The 17,122-nt window shown below is 42.3% G+C and overlaps 1 protein-coding gene across 4 annotated transcripts in view; it reads left to right on the top strand.

The window, feature by feature from the left end:
• Positions 1–17,122, top strand: part of SLC20A2 (solute carrier family 20 member 2) — a 115,554-nt gene that overhangs the window by 5,047 nt on the left and 93,385 nt on the right. The window contains exon 2 of one of the 4 annotated variants that reach the window (XM_027530229.1): positions 862–960. The exons of 1 other annotated variant lie outside the window; for it this stretch is intronic. The gene's annotated coding sequence lies outside the window, so the exon portion shown is untranslated. Of the gene's footprint in view, positions 1–861; positions 1,208–9,098; positions 9,193–17,122 lie in introns of those variants that run through there. 2 more of the 4 variants (XM_027530227.1, XM_027530226.1) reach the window with 2 other exon arrangements.

Below are 17,122 nucleotides of genomic sequence, written 5' to 3'. Positions count from 1 at the left end.
TGGGGGATTTTTAGAGAAAGAGACAATGATGCAGTGATTCATTTGTCTTAAACCTGTCAAGCTGGGGTAATGGTGTCCCTCTTGCCCAGTTTTATGACTCTGAGGGTGGTAGAGTGGCACCCTGACCAATATGGCAGTGGTTTAAGCATGAGTGTAGACAGAACGACCCAGGGCTCCTTATACAGTGACAGTCACAGATGCCTCCACCTAATCAAGAAATTAGAGCTCTTTAGAGCCACAGCTGGAGGGGCAGCTGTATTTTAAGTTCTCCTCAGGTGATCCTGGTACCCATCATTGGAAGAACAAGCCCTGTATTTTATAGATGAGAGAATCAGGGCAAAGTTAAATGGCTTGCCTACAGCTGGCTCAGTGGTTTCAAGATTTTATCACCAGATAGTGTGCAATTTCAGAGTTTTACGGCTGGAAGAAATTTTCCAGGGCATCAATTCTGTAACTCACTTTATGGCTGCATATAAATCACACTTGTTCATACCATTTCCAAGTCAGATATGAACACAGAGAAATAATGTTTTCTCAAAGCCCGTCTTCTGTCCTGGCCAAGGTAAAGATCAAAATGTCAGTCACCAAAATTTCCTTATAATTTTAATGGATACTTTTTGTTAATTTCAGGAACAGCAAGTTATTTGCAGTATTTTTTATTATGTAACCTGTGACGCCCTATAACATTTTTTTGGAAACTAGAGAATATTTAAAACTGAAGTGAAAGATTGAAAATTTTTGAGTTACTTATTGTTCAGTCTTAGCAAGAATTTTCACTACTTTATTAGAGTTTCTTCTGTTTTGGAAATTTGGTTGATTTTTAACTGTTTTTTTTGTTTGTTTGTTTTGTTTTCTTTTCAGGGCATCCTACCTTGGAAACAGCACAGTTTGGCTTCCACGTCTTCTGTGGGCTTAGAGAATCCTTTTTTCACCATGTCATCAGTAGGGACAGAGAACCAGGTTGGTTCCTTCAAGACGTGTCCCAGTGCCTTGGAATAGCAGCTGTTCCCAGAAGTGAATGATCATGGCAGGTGGCTGTGCATAGACTGTAGGGCCAAGTGACCGATATAACATTCATGGAAGAATGGTTTAAAACACTGAAGAAAAGGCAAATTTCAAGAAGCAACCCAAAGCCGTTTAGGATTTTGAGCAGCTGAAAGAAGACAGCTCTGCAAATACGAAGTGCACGACTCGTGTGTCTTACGAGGTCTCTGTTGGCCCGTTGCTTGAGTGTGTGATGTCTGAGTTGTTTTTCCTCTACTGCTAAAGCTGGTAATCTGCTTACAGTCAGAGTTTCCTTCTGTGTGGACAGAAAAGTAGTCAATATAATAGGGGAAGTGGGATCTTGTGTTGGATGCTGGCCCCAGACGTTGACTTTCACCAAAGGATTCCTCAAAGTGCTGGATATCGAGGAATTGCTTCTGCTCAGTGATTGTTCAGAGCTCTGTGACTTCAGGGTCATTTCCTTTATCTTCCTCCAGCCTCTGTGTGTGCCTGCTTTTTTCTTGCACAGATTTTTGGAAAAATCCGATGACTGTATTTTTTCAGCTTAAAAATAAGAATTATATGAATCATAGCTTCACGAACAGCCTTTCCTAGGATCAAAAGTAGAGTAATTGTCATTCTTTTTCAGAATGCCTCTTTTTTTTTTTTTTTTTTTACTGTTTTTATGTTCTTATTCGGTGTTTTGTTTTCTTCCTCTGTTTTCTAGAGGGAAATGAAGCATGATCACGATGTTCTGTTAGTTATGTAGGAGCCCAGATGTAGAATTTACAGGAAATTTACATCTTTCCCCATTATTGTTCTAACCTTGTTTTAAGCTTCCATCGGACTTCTTTTTAGTAGTATTGATGTAAAGGCCACGTTCTTACTCTGCCCTTTCTTTTTTAGGGCGATAGTAAGAAGCAGGGATTTCTCCAAACACTGATAAGCCCAAAAAGAGAAAAAATGAGAGAGGAAGCTTTTGTGATTAACAAATGAAGCAGTTGATCATTAAGGTCATTGATGTGTGTGTACACATGGTCAGCGTGAAAGTCAGTGTGGGTTAGAGCTAAAATGGTTAACAGACATGAGTGAATTGTACTGTTTTCAGCTCTTCTAACTTTTGCCAAGTCAGTTGACCTCATCAATACTTTTTCTCCTCTGGAGACTGTGGAAACCATTGTTCTTAATCAAGTTTTACCGAACAGAGAAACAGAAACAAAACAGGTTTTAAAATTTAATAAAGCGAAATTCCTGAAACCATTTGTCTTTTTTTTTTTTTTCAATATTTCCTTTCACAGAGGCTTCCTTTACCTCACTCCTTCTTTTGCCCTTCTGCCCTACCTAGTTGTCGCCCGGTCTCACTTGAGCATTTATTTCTCATCTGTCCAGAATTTCTCGTTTGGTGTCTTTCCTTCCTGCCTTTTTCTATGACTCAGCCTCCCGTCGAGAATGCTTTCTGTTCTCTTTACCCTCGGTCTCCTTGGCCGTACCCCTTCCTGGCCAGCCCCTCCGGTCTTTTCTGGTTATCTCTTGCTGGTCCCTGCTGCCCTCCTAGCCCCGCTCGTTTCTGCCACCCTCCCTTGAGTGATGACTTCTCCTGTACCCCATTGTCTCCTGTCTGTAGAGCTCCCTGGTCTGCCATGGTTTCATCGAGCTCTGATTCCTGCTCGGCACACTGCATTTGTGGTGTTTTCTTCCTATACCTTTTGTGTATTTGCTCCATGAGCCTTTTTCTATTTTCCTTGTCCCTGGGTGGCAGGCATCACTAGATGAATTTGTTGTCTGTATTTGCATGGAACCCACGTCCTTGCTGTGTATTTCCTGGGTAGCCAGGATGAATCAGTTATTATTAACTTTTCTTGGAACATTGAGCTTCCTGTGTTTTCTGCTTCTAAGAATTAGATTGGTATTCTAGAAGACTAAGCTTACTCCAAAGAGAGGGTAATCATCCGATGCTGGCATTTTTAACTTTTTAGTCAAGAGTTCTTGCCATTTCAATTCACTGCCTTGCCTGGAAAGAGTAAAGACAGACATGCAAAGCAGGTTTGGGGGTAGGGGTGGGTGGAAAATGAGAAGAGAAAGGTAAATACCACAAAAGGACACATAGTTTCTAGAACTAGAAGGAAAACTAAAACCACAAACCACAGACACTTAAGATTTATTAGGTAAAAGGTCCCCTTAAAGAATAAAAACTATCTAATTCTGAACTGTTAATATAAGGTCATCTGTTTTTTTAATACTTTCAAGTTCTAAGATGTGAATAACAAAACAAACTTAATCTTGTAAATATTTTATTTTGAGAGACTTGATGTCTCCTTAAGTATTAACCCGTGTCATTTTGTAACAGTCTCAAACTGTCATTAATAACCAACCCTGTTAGCTTCTTGCCTTGGAAAGCATATAAATTGTATACTTTTGCCCCTTTGGACTCTGGAGTCCTGATGAAAAGGTAGCTTTTTAGCAAAATATTGTGCTGTTGATGATTTACCTTGTCATCTTTTTCCTTCATTCTTGCATGTGTTATGAGGGTGGTGCTGTGTGTATAAACTACTGGAAGTAGACTAATGTGAGTACAGATGCCGCTTTATTAAACGTGAAACAGGAGAACCCTGTAAAGCACACAGTGTCAGCTGCGCAGTCGTCTCTGACTTTGCGATCACCTGAACTGTAGCCCGCCAGGCTCCTCTGTCCATGGAATTCTCCAGGCAAGAATGCTGAAGTGAGTGGCCTTTCCCTTTTCTAGGGGACCTCCCCGACCCAGGGATTGAATCTGGGTCTCCTACATTGCAGGCAAATTATTTACTGTCCAAGCCACCAGTGAAGCCCATAAAATGTAGTGTCTAAATACTCCTCTTAAGAGCCACCCAACAAATGGAAGCTGATCATACTGAATCTTCTTTCTGCCAGGGCCTGCCTTCATTCTGATGGTGGTTGTCAGGTATCTTGGAGCCGATTCTGTCATATTCACCACTTGTGGGCAGTTAGTAAAAGCAACATCAGAACCACCGTTAGGTAATAACAGGAAATGTGTGCAGACATGCCGAGTGCAGCACTGTGGTCTGAGGTTCCAGAGATGGGCAAGGTGTGGGCTCTTCTCTCCAGAAGCTCATCACTGAGTAGGGAATTGTTGACGAGCGAACGCTACAACACAGTGGGGCAAATGCAAAAACATGTTTACATAAGCAGCTGCTATCACAGGAAGAGATTAATTGAGAGAGTCAAAGTATAAGTCAGAAACTTCAGAATGTCAGATGCAGTGTGTAGATAATGGGTGTGCGTGTTGTGATTATGAAGTCATGGGTGGTCCGTCCCTTATTACCTGTGTGAATCGGACAGCTTCCTTAAAGCTCTCAGACGCAGTGTCTCCACTTACAAATAGTGAAAATCGTCTAGTAATCTTGCATGGGTTAAAGGAGGTAATATGTATAAGGGGCCATATGGTTCCTTACGGGCTTCCCAGGTGGCTCTAGAGGATGGTCCCTTACTCATATTATTGTTTAAAATTTGGTGAACACCCGGTAAAGAACATGGGAGAGGAATGTACTCTTACAGGGTAGATAATGTTGCCCAAAACAGTTGGAATTCCCATTTCACGTATGCTTTTATAGTTTTTAGGAAAATTTGCCTTACTCAAAACCTTATAGTCAATCTCTCTCTTTTTTTTAAACCAGTTTATTTCCCTTAGTCCACCTGCCAGATGTAGTTCTCAATGACAGTTATTTCTTCCCATAAGTCACATCCATTCTCAAATTTAAAATTTGCTCACTTAAGCGTATGTAATAAAACTATGCCATTAGCTTTTAAAGTGTTTAGCTAGAGTGACATCACTGGGATGGGTTCTCGTAACAACTGCTTTCAGAAAAGTTGGAGGAAGACTTACTGGATACAGACGCTTTGGAATGTGTTATAAAGTCAGTCTTTGTGTAGTTATAATCTCAATGCCTGAATTTTATGTGAACCTGAATTTAGTTCCTGGATTATATCTACATTTTTGTTCTTTCAAAAGGTGTTTGCAGTAACTTCTGTCAACAGAACCAAACTGCACAGTCTGCATTTTCTAGTGTAGTAGAAAAAAATGGACAGGCTGCCCTGGTGGCTCAGTGGTAAAGAATCCACCTGCCAATGAAGGAGACATGGGTTCGATCTCTGGATTGGGATGATCCCCGAAGAAGGAAATGGCAACGTACTGCAGTTTTCTTGCCTGGGAGATTCTGTGGACAGAGGACCCTGGCAGGCTACACAGCACAGTGTAGTGAAAGAGTCGGACACGACTTAGCGCCTGAACAATGACAAGGAAAAATTGGCACAGTGATTTGATATTATTTTGCTTATGGTTGGATTCATTTCTTCCTAAATTATCAGGTCTTAAAATACGGGTCTGTCTTAGACCATATGGTAAATCAGGCTGGGTTAAGTTTTAACTGGAGACAAATGATTCTTCTGATCTGGGTTGTTTAGCTTTGTTACAAAAGTCCACTAATATGATTAGATTTGTCTATTCTCTTGTGATTTTGTGTATTATAAGGCTTATATTTGGGATAATTTTTAATTATCAGTATTGAGATGGAAGTACCAGCCCTGAATTTTGATCAAAATATATGTCTTGGCTAAAGCATCTTCAGTAAAGTTCATTGTTTGCAGTCAGGGGATTTAAATCAGTTTGGTTTGTGTTTTATGGCTGGTGTTAATTTGTTTTGACATTCCGTTCACAGATAGGGAAACTGTATTTCCATAGCAAGGGAGACTTGGTACATTACTATTCCAAAGTTTAGTTTTAAGCTGGCTATGATTAGACAAGTGGCTTTCACTTGGTATTCTCAGCAGCAGTCCTGTGGGCACGTTAATGTGTCTAATTGCCCTAATGAATGTCTAGTTAGCAGAGGCTTTGGGACCTCGCAGCAGATGGTGTGGCGTGGGCTGAGGTGCCGATCTTATCTCTGAGTGCTCTCTGTTACAGTCTTTGAGAAGTGAAATTTTTTCTGATAGTGTTTTTTTTTCCTTGAAATTTTTTAATATTATTATTATTATTGGTAACAATAACAATTGCCCTTATGGAGCCTCAGTAGGGTCAGGCTCTTGACATACATTGAACTCTTTGCTACCACTCAGATAATTTCTAATAAAATTTGAGGTGATAAAGTGTATTTATGTAGTATATAAATACATGTTTATATTGATAAATAAGCAAGTAAATGCTAGGTCAGTTCTGCAGATCCGTAGGCTTGTTGTGTTACACTTTCCCCACTGTTAAAACAAGGGCAGAGGAGGTGATTGACCCGCCCAAGGTCACACGGACAGTAAATGGTGAAACTAGGATTACATTCCAGGTCTGATTAAATTCCACACTTTCCGTCACTTTTAAAATGTTTGCCTTTCTAAAATGTACTGCCTTTTAAAATGTTTCCTCTTGAAAAAGTTAAAGTTCAGCTGTTTTATAAGTGCATGTTATTTTGAACTAAGATGGACTCTATATAAATTCTATGTGAGACGCCTGATTTTTCCCCCAAATAAAGCAATAGTGTTCCTGAGGATGGAGGTTAATGAGGCTCAATGTTAAACGTATACAGTGCTCAGTGTCGAAACAAAGCCAACTATTATAGAAAAGTACAAAGGAGGTGGTGAGAATCGCTAGGTCGGTGATTCGATGTATGGTCGGTCTTCCAGACTTTTTGGCATATAGATATGTATATGTGTATTTTTTAAGCAAAAATAGTTTTATAACGTGCTATTTAGTAACTCGTCTTTCATTTATTATATATTGGCCACCATTCCGCAGCATCATGAGTTGATATATCTTCATTGTCCTTTTTCATTTTCTTAAAACGAATCTTTTTATTTTAGAACAGTTTGGGGTTTGTAGACTGTTGCAAAGCTAGTACAGAGAGTTCCCCATTTCCCCCGTCATCAACATCTTACCTTGCTGTGGGGTGTTTGTCAGAACTAATGAGCCAATATCGGTACGTCGTTATTAGCCAAGTCCAGCTTCCTCAGACTTCCTTATTTTTATCTCTTGTCTTTTTCTGTTCCAGGACCCTGACCAGGACTTCATGCTTCAGTCCTCACGTCTCCTCAGGCTCTTCTTGCCTGGGACAGTCTCCTAGACGTCTCTTGGTTTTTATAACTTGGACAGTCGGGGGGGGCACACTGGTCAGATTTTGTCGCGCGCCCCTCAGCTGGGATCTGTCTGGCGTTTTCCTCCTGGTTCAGCTGGAGTTGTGTGTTTGGAGGAGAGAGACCCACGGGGGCAGAGCGTGGTTTTCATGGCATCGTTTCAAGGCTACCTCCTGTCTGCGTGACTTTAACCTTGAGGGGCTGAGGGGGTGCTTGTCAGCTTCTCCCGTGAACTTCCTCTTTGCCCCTGGTTTCCATCAGTGCTCTTGGGAAGAAGGCAGCCCCCACGTCAGGAGTGCAGGGTCCTGCTCCACCTCCTTGGGGCGGGGCAGGGGATCTCCCCACGGTGTTTGGAATCTTCCGCACAGGGCGTTTGTCTGCTCTCCCAGTTCTTCATTTATCCAGTCATTGGTTTATATCTATGCAGACTGATGGATATTTATCTTGGTGTTATAATCGGATACAATCGTATTGCTCTAATGGCTCCACCTGTGGCCAATCAGAAGACCTTTCAGTTGGTTCCTGTCTTCCTTGGCTATACGCTTTTTTTTTTTTTGATGTGGACCATTTTTAAAGTCTTTAATGAATTTGTTACAACATTGTTTCTGTTTTATGTTTTGTTTTCTGGTCATAAGGCATGTAGGGTCTTAGCTCCCTGACCAGAGATCGAACCTCATCCCCCTGCATTGAAAGGTTTAGTCTTAACCAGGGGACCACCAGGGAAGCCCTGATACCCTGTTGTTGTGAGTTAATATCTTCATTTTTTCACATAGCTGCTCGGCATTCCATTGTACAAGAATACAATAATATATCTAATCCCTCTTTGGCATTCCATTGTACGAGTATACCATAATATATTTAATCCCTCTTTGATAATTTAGGTATCAGGTTTCTCACCATTGTAAACAATGCTGTGATGAGCAGTCTTCAAAAACTGTACTTATGAAAACGTTGTTCGGTCATCCTGGAGCGGTTGCTGTGTTAAAGGGCCCGCCAGTGTTAGGTTTCCAGTGTCCCTGACTTTCTCTTAAGGCTCTCTTAAGCAGATTTCTGAGGAGTGAGCGTTTTCACCTGACCTGGGAAAACAGTGGTGAGTTTATCACTGTTGTCGCCTCCCTTTTTGCTTTTTTTTTTTTTCATGTGATCAGAGCTGGTGGTGCAGGTGGCACCAGAGGTCCCGAAAGCTGCTTTGAGAATTAATCTCCATGTCTCTGTCGCCCCAGCCTTATCTGTCAGTTTGTGGCCAGTCTTGTTTAAAACTTCCATCCACTCCCCCAACCCCCACCACTGTATTATTTGCATGGATGGAGTGATGAAGGGCAGAAAGTTTCCTCTTGCTTTTTCTAAGCCAGACTGAAGCCAAGCCTAACTGTGTTACTGTCTTTAAAACTATTTCATTGCAGACAAATACTCATCTTGCTCATCCTTGTGGTCATTGTATGCAGATTCCTGTCTTCTGCTAACCTCATTCAGATTATCTTGCCTGTCTTTTGACAAGATTGCAGACTTTCCCTTTTCTTCCGTGAATTGGCTTTGTTATAATCACCTTAGTTTTCCTATCTGTGGTATTTCTGAATTTTGGCTCACTTTTATCTCCTGTTTCATTCATCGAGCACCTTTTAAAGAAGCATCACCCTTCTTCTCATTTCTAAGTAGAAGTTAAAAGGAAAATTAAAAAAACCCACAGTTTCGTATTCTTCTCTGGTCGAGTGCATCCAGTTATCCAGGGCTAATGTCTATCGTGGGTTTTAAATTCTTAGAAGACACAGTTTCAACCCAGCGTGCTGTGAATGTGGGGAGCTTTACATCTGTAACATTTCACCTACTCTGCCTGTTTTACACTATCTTTTAAACCCTTCTTGATGCAGTAATGACTCTTCGTTTCCTTAAAATCCTCCTTGCTTTGAGATGGTCTTTTCTTAACTGTGATATCATTGCTGCGTGCCAGCTGCGTGACCTTAATTGTATTTCTTACCTTCTCTTTCTGTTTCCTCATCTGAAAGTGAGGCTTTTCAGCAGCAGACACCTCACTGGACCGAGTGTTGACTGGACGAGATCTGCTGTAGTGCCTGGCGTGTGATATTGCAGATATACTCTGTAAGTATTCCCGCCATCTTTTCTTCTCCAGCTATCTCACATACCTCCCATTACTTGTTTATGAACGTAAAACTGTTAGTTGCTCAATTGTGACCAACTCTTTGTGACCCCAGGTCTTACAGTGGGACTGTAGCCCGCCAGGCTCCTCTGTCCATGGATTCTCCAGGCAAGAATACTGGATCGGGTTGCCATTCCCTGCTCCAGGGGATCTTCCCAACCCAAGGATCAAACATGGGTCTCCTGCACTGCAGGCAGATTCTTTACCATCTGAGCCACCTACCATTAATTAGATTAAGAAAAATGTTTATCATAAGTAAGCTTTATGTTTCCTTCAAATTCATTTTAAACTTTTTGTCTTGAAATGGTTACGGATTCACAGGAAGTTGTAAAAATACAGAGAGGTCCTGCGTATCCTTCACCCAGTTTCCCACAAAGGCAGCTAGTACAAGAGCAAAGACAGAAGTCAGACCTTGGTACAACCCGCAGCGCTGACTTGGATGTCTCCAGTTTTACAGGCATGCGTTTGCGTGTGTGTAGTTCTGTACCTGGTACAACCGACAGAGCTGACTCTGTTGTCTCCAGTTTTACACACATGCATTTGTGTGTGTAGGTAGTTCTGTGTAGTTCCATCACGTGTGAAACTGAAATTCGCTCAGTCATGTCCGACTCTTTGTAACCTCATGGACTATACAGTCCATGGACTTCTCCAGGCCAGAATACTGGAGTGGGTAGCCTTTCCTTTCTCCAGGAGATCTTCCCAACCCAGGGATCGAACTCAGGTCTCCCACATTGCGGGTGGATTCTTTACCAGCTGAGCCACCAGGGAAGCCCAAGAATACTGGAGTGGGTAGCCTGTCCCTTCTCCATCAGATCCATCACGTGTAGATTCGCATAACCCACCACCACAATCAGGACATAGAACTGACGCGTCAACCCAAGGCTTTCTGCTTGCTACTCCTTCATAACTCTCCCTCTGCCCACCAGCCCTGGGTAACCACGAATCTCTTGTCCGGCTTTATAATTCTATCATTTTGAGAATATTATATAAATGGAATTATGCAACGTGTGACCTTTTGAGATTAGCTTTTTAAAGTCCTCATAATGCCCCTGAGATGCCTTCTCGCAGTTTCTTCCGTTTTACTGCCTAGTACTGGTGCCTGGTATGGATGCACCACAGTCTAACCATTTGTCCTTTGGAAGCACATTCGGGTGGTTCGCTGTTCGGTGCTATTACAATAAAGCTGTCATGAGAAGCCATGTGCGGGTGTTTTGTGTGGACCTGACTTTTCATTTCACACATGCTTAGGAATACAGTTCCTTGATCAGAACTCTTTGGATGGGCTATTGAAAGCGTCTTTGAAAATACATGCTAATACCATCCCTGGATGGAATACTGGAGTGGGTTGCCATTTCCTTCTCCATGGGATCTTCCCGAGCCAGGGATTGAACCCGGGTCTCCCGCATTGCAGGCAGACACTTTAACCTCTGAGCCACCAGGGAAGCCCAATACCATCCACACATATATAAAGGCAATTAAAGTAATATATGTTGTCATTGTCCTTTGTTTTAAACTATCTGTATAAATTGTGGCATGCGTCCAAAGTATAGAATCCTGTCTTCTTTTTACTGTACTGTAATGTGTACTAAATAAATATTTCATTTGGCTAATGAATCCCCTTTCATATTTTATTTACATGTTTTCTCAGGTATATTATTGTTCTCAGATACTAAATTTGACTGGGAGAGATGTTTCATATAATGGTTTCTCTGGTTTTCAATTTTCTGTGATGTGGTAGAGATGAATTTTTAAAAACACCTCTAGATTAGCGCAAAAAATCAGCAAGTCCATCATTGATTAATGTCTGGCAACATTTCAGATAATCGGTAGGTCTGTGCTGATGGTTTTTGCTTTCCAACATCATGTTTGAGGTCCTAAGATGTTTCATAAAAGCATTGCCTCCAAGGTTTATAATAAATGATGAGTCATTATTCAGATGAAGCTACAAATACTCTTTCGATATGTGAAGGGCTTCTACTGATGATAGCCATGGATTTAAATAACTTTATTAACACATTTGGTATATTGTCACCCTGCTTATTTAACTTATGTGCAGAGTACATCATGAGAAACGCTGGGCTGGAAGAAGCACAAGCTGGAGTCAAGATTGCCGGGAGAAATATCAATAACCTCAGATATGCAGACGACACCACTCTTATGGCAGAAAGTGAAGAGGAACTAAAAAGCCTCTTGATGAAAGTGAAAGAGGAGAGTGAAAAAGTTGGCTTAAAGCTCAACATTCAGAAAACGAAGATCATGGCATCTGGTCCCATCACTTCATGGGAAATAGATGGGGAAACAGTGGAAAGTGTCAGACTTTATTTTGGGGGGCTCCAAAATCACTGCAGATGGTGATTGCAGCCATGAAATTAAAAGACGCTTACTCCTTGGAAGGAAAGTTATGACCAACCTAGATAGCATATTTAAAAGCAGAGACATTACTTTGCTAACAAAGGTCCGTCTAGTCAAGGCTATGGTTTTTCCAGTAATCATGTATGGATGTGAGAGTTTGACCCAGGAGATCAGTCCTTGGTGTTCATTGGAGGGACTGATGTTGAAGCTGAAACTCCAATACTTTGGCCACCTCACGCGAAGAGAAGTTGGTGATGGACAGGGTGGCCTGGTTGCTGCGATTCATGGGTCGCAAAGAGTTGGACACGACTGAGCGACTGAACTGAACTGAATAATTTGGGCATCAGAAGTCCACATAAGGATGATATGAATTATAGACATTGGACAGGGTCAACTGATTTGATCATTTTTGGCTTTTCCAAATACGACTATCTTCTAGCCTTAAAGTAACTAATAAAAAGTTCTTTGTAAAAAAAAGTGGAAGAAAGGAAAGAGAATGAAATGTAGAAAGCAGTGATTCTTAACTCTGTTCGAATTATCTCATTAGCTTTAAGAATGAAACAAGTACCTACAACCAGGCCAATTAAATTAGAATCATTGAAAGTGCTGCCCAGGCACTGGTATTTTTAAAAAACGCTTCCAGGTAATTCTGATGTTTAGCCAAGGTTGAGAACCCCTGAGCCAACAGACAACAGTGTCTCTGCTCTTGTGTCTTCGCTTTAGAAGGGGCTAGTGTTTGTGCTTCATGCATGCATCTCCCACATATTAGACTCGTGGATTCTGCATTCCTTTTATGTCTCTGCCAAGATGGATGTTTTCCTAAGGGGGAAAAAAATCACACCTGTGGACTGTGGACACATTTAATCTACACAACACAGCTTTCATAAGTATAACAGAAGAATGTCTGTGATGGTGAATCAAGTACCCAAAACAGTGAGAAACTCAGCATCACTGAAAAGTCAAAAGGAAGTTAGATTTGGTCCAAGGCATCCCGTGGGTGGAGACCTTTTGGGGACGTGAGAATAGGTTTAGAAAACCTGCCTGAAGTGTTGGGGTGAGAGAGCTGAGTCTATTTATAGATCCTGTTGTCAACTTTATTCGTTTCTTTTCTTTTAGAAATGTATTGCTTTGCAGAATCAGTATTTGCTTGTAACAAGCGAAAGTATGCAGGGATGAACAACAACAAAATCCATTCCTCCCCACCATGTTCACAGATGCGAATTCTCTTACACCTTTTGCTATATTAAAAAAAAGTATGTTTAATGACATAAGATTTGTTAGGGCTTTTTTGTTTTTGTTTTTGTTTTTTTTTTTTGCTTTTCAAATAGGATTATCAGTTCAGTTCAGTTGCTCAGTCGTGTCCGACTCTTTGCGACCCCATGAATCACAGCACGCCAGGCCTCCCTGTCCATCACCAACTCCCAGAGTTCACTCAAACTCATGTCCATCGAGTCAGTGATGCCATCCAGCCATCTCATCCTCTGTCATCCCCTTCTCCTCTTGCCCTCAATCCCTCCCAGCATCAGAGTCTTTTCCAATGAGTCAACTCTTCGCATGAGGTGGCCAAAGTATTGGCGTTTCAGCTTTAGCATCAGTCCTTCCAATGAACACCCAGGACTGATCTCCTTTAGGATGGACTGGTTGGATCTCCTTGCAGTCCAAGGGACTCTCAAGAGTCTTCTCCAACACCACAGTTCAAAAGCATCCATTTATCGTCTCTCAGCTTTCTTCACAGTCCAACTCTCACATCCATACATGACCACTGGAAAAACCATAGCCTTGACTAAATGGACCTTTGTTTGCAAAGTAAGGTCTCTGCTTTTGAATATGCTATCTAGGTTGGTCAAAACTTCCCTTCCAAGGAGTCAGTGTCTTTTAATTTCATGGCTGCAATCACCATCTGCAGTGATTTTGGAGCCCCGTAAAATAAAGTCTGACACTTTCCACTGTTTCCCCATCGATTTCCCATGAAGTGATGGGACCAGATGCCATGATCTTCGTTTTCTGAATGTTGAGCTTTAAGCCAACTTTTTCACTCTCCTCTTTCACTTTCATCAAGAGGCTTTTTAGTTCCTCTTCACTTTCTGCCATCCTTAAGGTGGTGTCATCTGCATATCTGAGGTTATTGATATTTCTCCCGGCAATATTGATTCCAGCTTGTGCTTCTTCCAGCCCAGTGTTTCTCGTGATGTACTCTGCACATAAGTTAAATAAGCAGGGTGACAATATACAGCCTTGACGAACTCCTTTTCCTATTTGGAACCATACTCGATACATTATTCTAAAGCTTTCTTTCCCTCCATAATAGATTGTGGCTATTTCTCCAGATCAATAGATCTAACTCTTGTTTTCAAAAAATTAATGACATTTTAAACATATATAATTTATTCAGCCGTTTCCCTGTGGATGGATATTCAAGATGGCCCCTCCTTTTTTCCACTGTAAACAGTGTTGCAACACGTATCTTTGTTTGTATAACTTTTGTGTCTAAAGTATTCTTATAACCTGTGGTTTGGTTTTCCTCAGACTTCTTAGTTTCTGTATATCTTCTCTGATAGAATTAGTGAATTAAGGTCAGTTGATTCAAAAGCAGAGACATTACTTTGCCAACAAAGGTCCGTCTAGTCAAGACTATGGTTTTTCCTGTGGTCATGTATGGATGTGAGAGTTGGACTGTGAAGAAGGCTGAGCGCCCAAGAGTTGATGCTTTTGAACTGTGGTGTTGGAGAAGACTCTCAAGAGTCCCTTGGACTGCAAGGAGATCCAACCAGTCCATTCTGAAGGAGATCAGCCCTGGGATTTCTTTGGAAGGAATGATGCTAAAGCTGAAACTCCAGTACTTTGGCCACCTCATGGGAAGAGTTGACTCATTGGAAAAGACTCTGATGCTGGGAGGGATTGGGGGCAGGAGGAGAAGGGGACGACAGAGGATGAGATGGGTGGATGGTATCAGTGACTCAATGGACGTGAGTCTGAGTGAACTCTGGGAGTTGGTGATGGACAGGGAGGCCTGGCGTGCTGCAATTCGTGGGGTCGCAGAGAGTTGGACACGACTGAGTGACTGAACTGAACTGAACTGAATTCCAATTAATTGGCTTCTTCAGGGCGTTGTTGGGCATTAGATAATCAGTTATTTTAGAAATGGCACTGAATGGATGCTAATGATCATAGGTATTTTTCATAGCTTCTAGAATTCCTAAGGTTTTACCTCAACAGGCCAATGGATGGGCTTCATGGAGGTCCTGGAACCATCTGATGTTGATTGCAAAACTGTGTACATGTGACATCACTTTGCCGACAGTGGTCTGTCTGGTCAAAGCTATGGCTTTTCTAGCAGTTGATTACGGATGTGAGAGTTGGACCATAAAGAAGCTGAGCGCCAAAGAACTGCTGCTTTGAACTGTGGTGCTGGAGAAGACTCCTGAGAGTCCCTTGGACTGTAAGGACATCCAACCAGTCCGTTCTAAAGGTGATCAGTCCTGGGTGTCTTTGGAAGGACTGATGCTGAAGCTGAAACTCCAGTACTTTGGTCTCCTGATGCGAAGAGCCGACACACTGGGAAAGACCCTGATGCTGGGAAAGATTGAAGGCAGGAGAAGGGGACAACAGAGGACAAGATGGTTGAGTGGCATCACCTACTAGATGGACATGAGTTTGAGCAAGCTCCAGGAGATAGGAAAGGACAGGGAAGCCTGGCGTGCTGCAGTCCATGGGGTTGCAAAGAGTCTGACCCAACTGAGTGGCTGAACAACAAATCCTTGTGATGGCTTTCATCAGATTTTCAGCAAAGCTGTTCCCTCAAGAAAGGCTGAAAACGGATAAAATCAGATGGTAGTTCTGAGCCTCAAGATTCTATAAAGGGATCTTTGGGACCACAGGGAACTTTTGAGTTTCCATTGATAGCAGATTTAAATCACAGTGTCCTCTTTCTGTAAAGACTGGATTGAGAGAAGTTTACCTAACTTTCCAGATGACATCAACCTAGGATAGATGACTAATGCCATACAGAGCAGACTCGATTCAGAGTCATCTGGATAGCTTGTGGCAGCGTTCTAAATAAAATCAGCAAGAGGAAGCATCTGCAGGAGTCGAGCATTGGCTCACACGCACCTGAGATCAGCTAGATTTATCTGACCACAGGCTTCTGCAAGCCTCTCTGTCATGCAGCTGCTAAAAACAGATCCTAGACCACACCTGGTGGTTGTGTTGACGCCTGTGACCCACGCTTCGGTGAGACACTAGCAGAGCGGGGAGACAGTGATGGGCTGAGAAGTGGAGTCATTGAGGATCCCCCCGTGGTCGGGGGGGAGTTTATTATTGGAGCAGAGGGAGAGGGTGTGAGAGAGCAGCATGGATCAAGGACTGCCAGGACCAGAAGGTGGTTTGCAGAGCTTGTGCTGTGGATCTCAGGTGCTCGGTAAATATTTGATGAATGGACATTACAAGGCAAAGGATTTTGACTCGATCTGAGCTCTAGTGAGGGCTTCCCTGGTGGCTCAACTGGTTAAGAATCTGCCTGGAATGCGGGAGACTTGGGTTCAATGCCTAGGTTGGGAAGATTCCCCTGGAGGAGGGCATGGCAACCCACTCCAGTATTCTTGCCTGGAGAATCCCAGTGGACAGAGGAGCCTGGTGGGCTACAGCCCATGGGGTTTCAAAGAGTCGGACATGACTGAGCGACTAAGCACAGCACGAAGCACAAGCACCTAGTGAGAGGCCTCCAGGGATGGGGTGGGGCCCTGGAAAGTCACGACTTCAAGCCTAGTGATGGGCGACCAGGACCGGGGCTTTGGAAGGAATCTTGCTGTGAGTGAGAGGTTGTGCTGTAGGACTTCAGTACTCTTCATTGGATCATCGTATTTCTTCTCTCGGGTACCTGAACAGGAGAAAATCCTAGGATAATGTTGCAGGCTCTTGTAAAGTACTTTTTTGATGCTTTTAACTCAAAGGCTATGTGACTGCCAGTACAGGTATTTTTAAAGGTGCCGAAATGTTGAACTGTAACAGGTTTTTATCTGAAACGTGCAGTGCATAAATTATTCCACTGTTAAACCTGAAGTAACTAGTCTAGACTTGTAGTGTATGGTTTAAGAGTTTATTTTTGTTTCTTTAGAGAGGAGAAAAGCCACATTCTTTTCATGCTACAAAAAGAGTAAAAAAGGAAATTTCACCACTTCCTGGCTTCGTCGTGGCCTCCAGGAACACAGGACACTTATCTGCATTGGGCTAATTGTTCTGAATCCTGACTCGGATGATAATCGCTCTGTGCGGAATTTGTGTCATGCTTGTTGTCTACACAGGCCTGCGTCTGAGTCTGCACGCTGCCCTGCGGAAGTGTAGCTCTGATACTTCACCTGGCTGAGACGCAGATATCTCTTATGGTCGCTCAAACAATTTAAACAGTGTCAGAATCCTTTAGCTGGTGGAAATAGATATTGTCAAGTTTTTTTATATAAAGTTATGAAAGAAAAAAAAAAAAAAAACCCTGTATCTCACACTAGTGGTTTTAGAGCAGAGTGG

This window comes from Bos indicus x Bos taurus, chromosome 27, assembly GCF_003369695.1.
Source record: "Bos indicus x Bos taurus breed Angus x Brahman F1 hybrid chromosome 27, Bos_hybrid_MaternalHap_v2.0, whole genome shotgun sequence".
Taxonomy (NCBI): Eukaryota; Metazoa; Chordata; class Mammalia; order Artiodactyla; family Bovidae; genus Bos; species Bos indicus x Bos taurus.
Note: the sequence above shows the minus strand (reverse complement) of the source record. Positions and strands in the feature narration are given on the sequence as shown.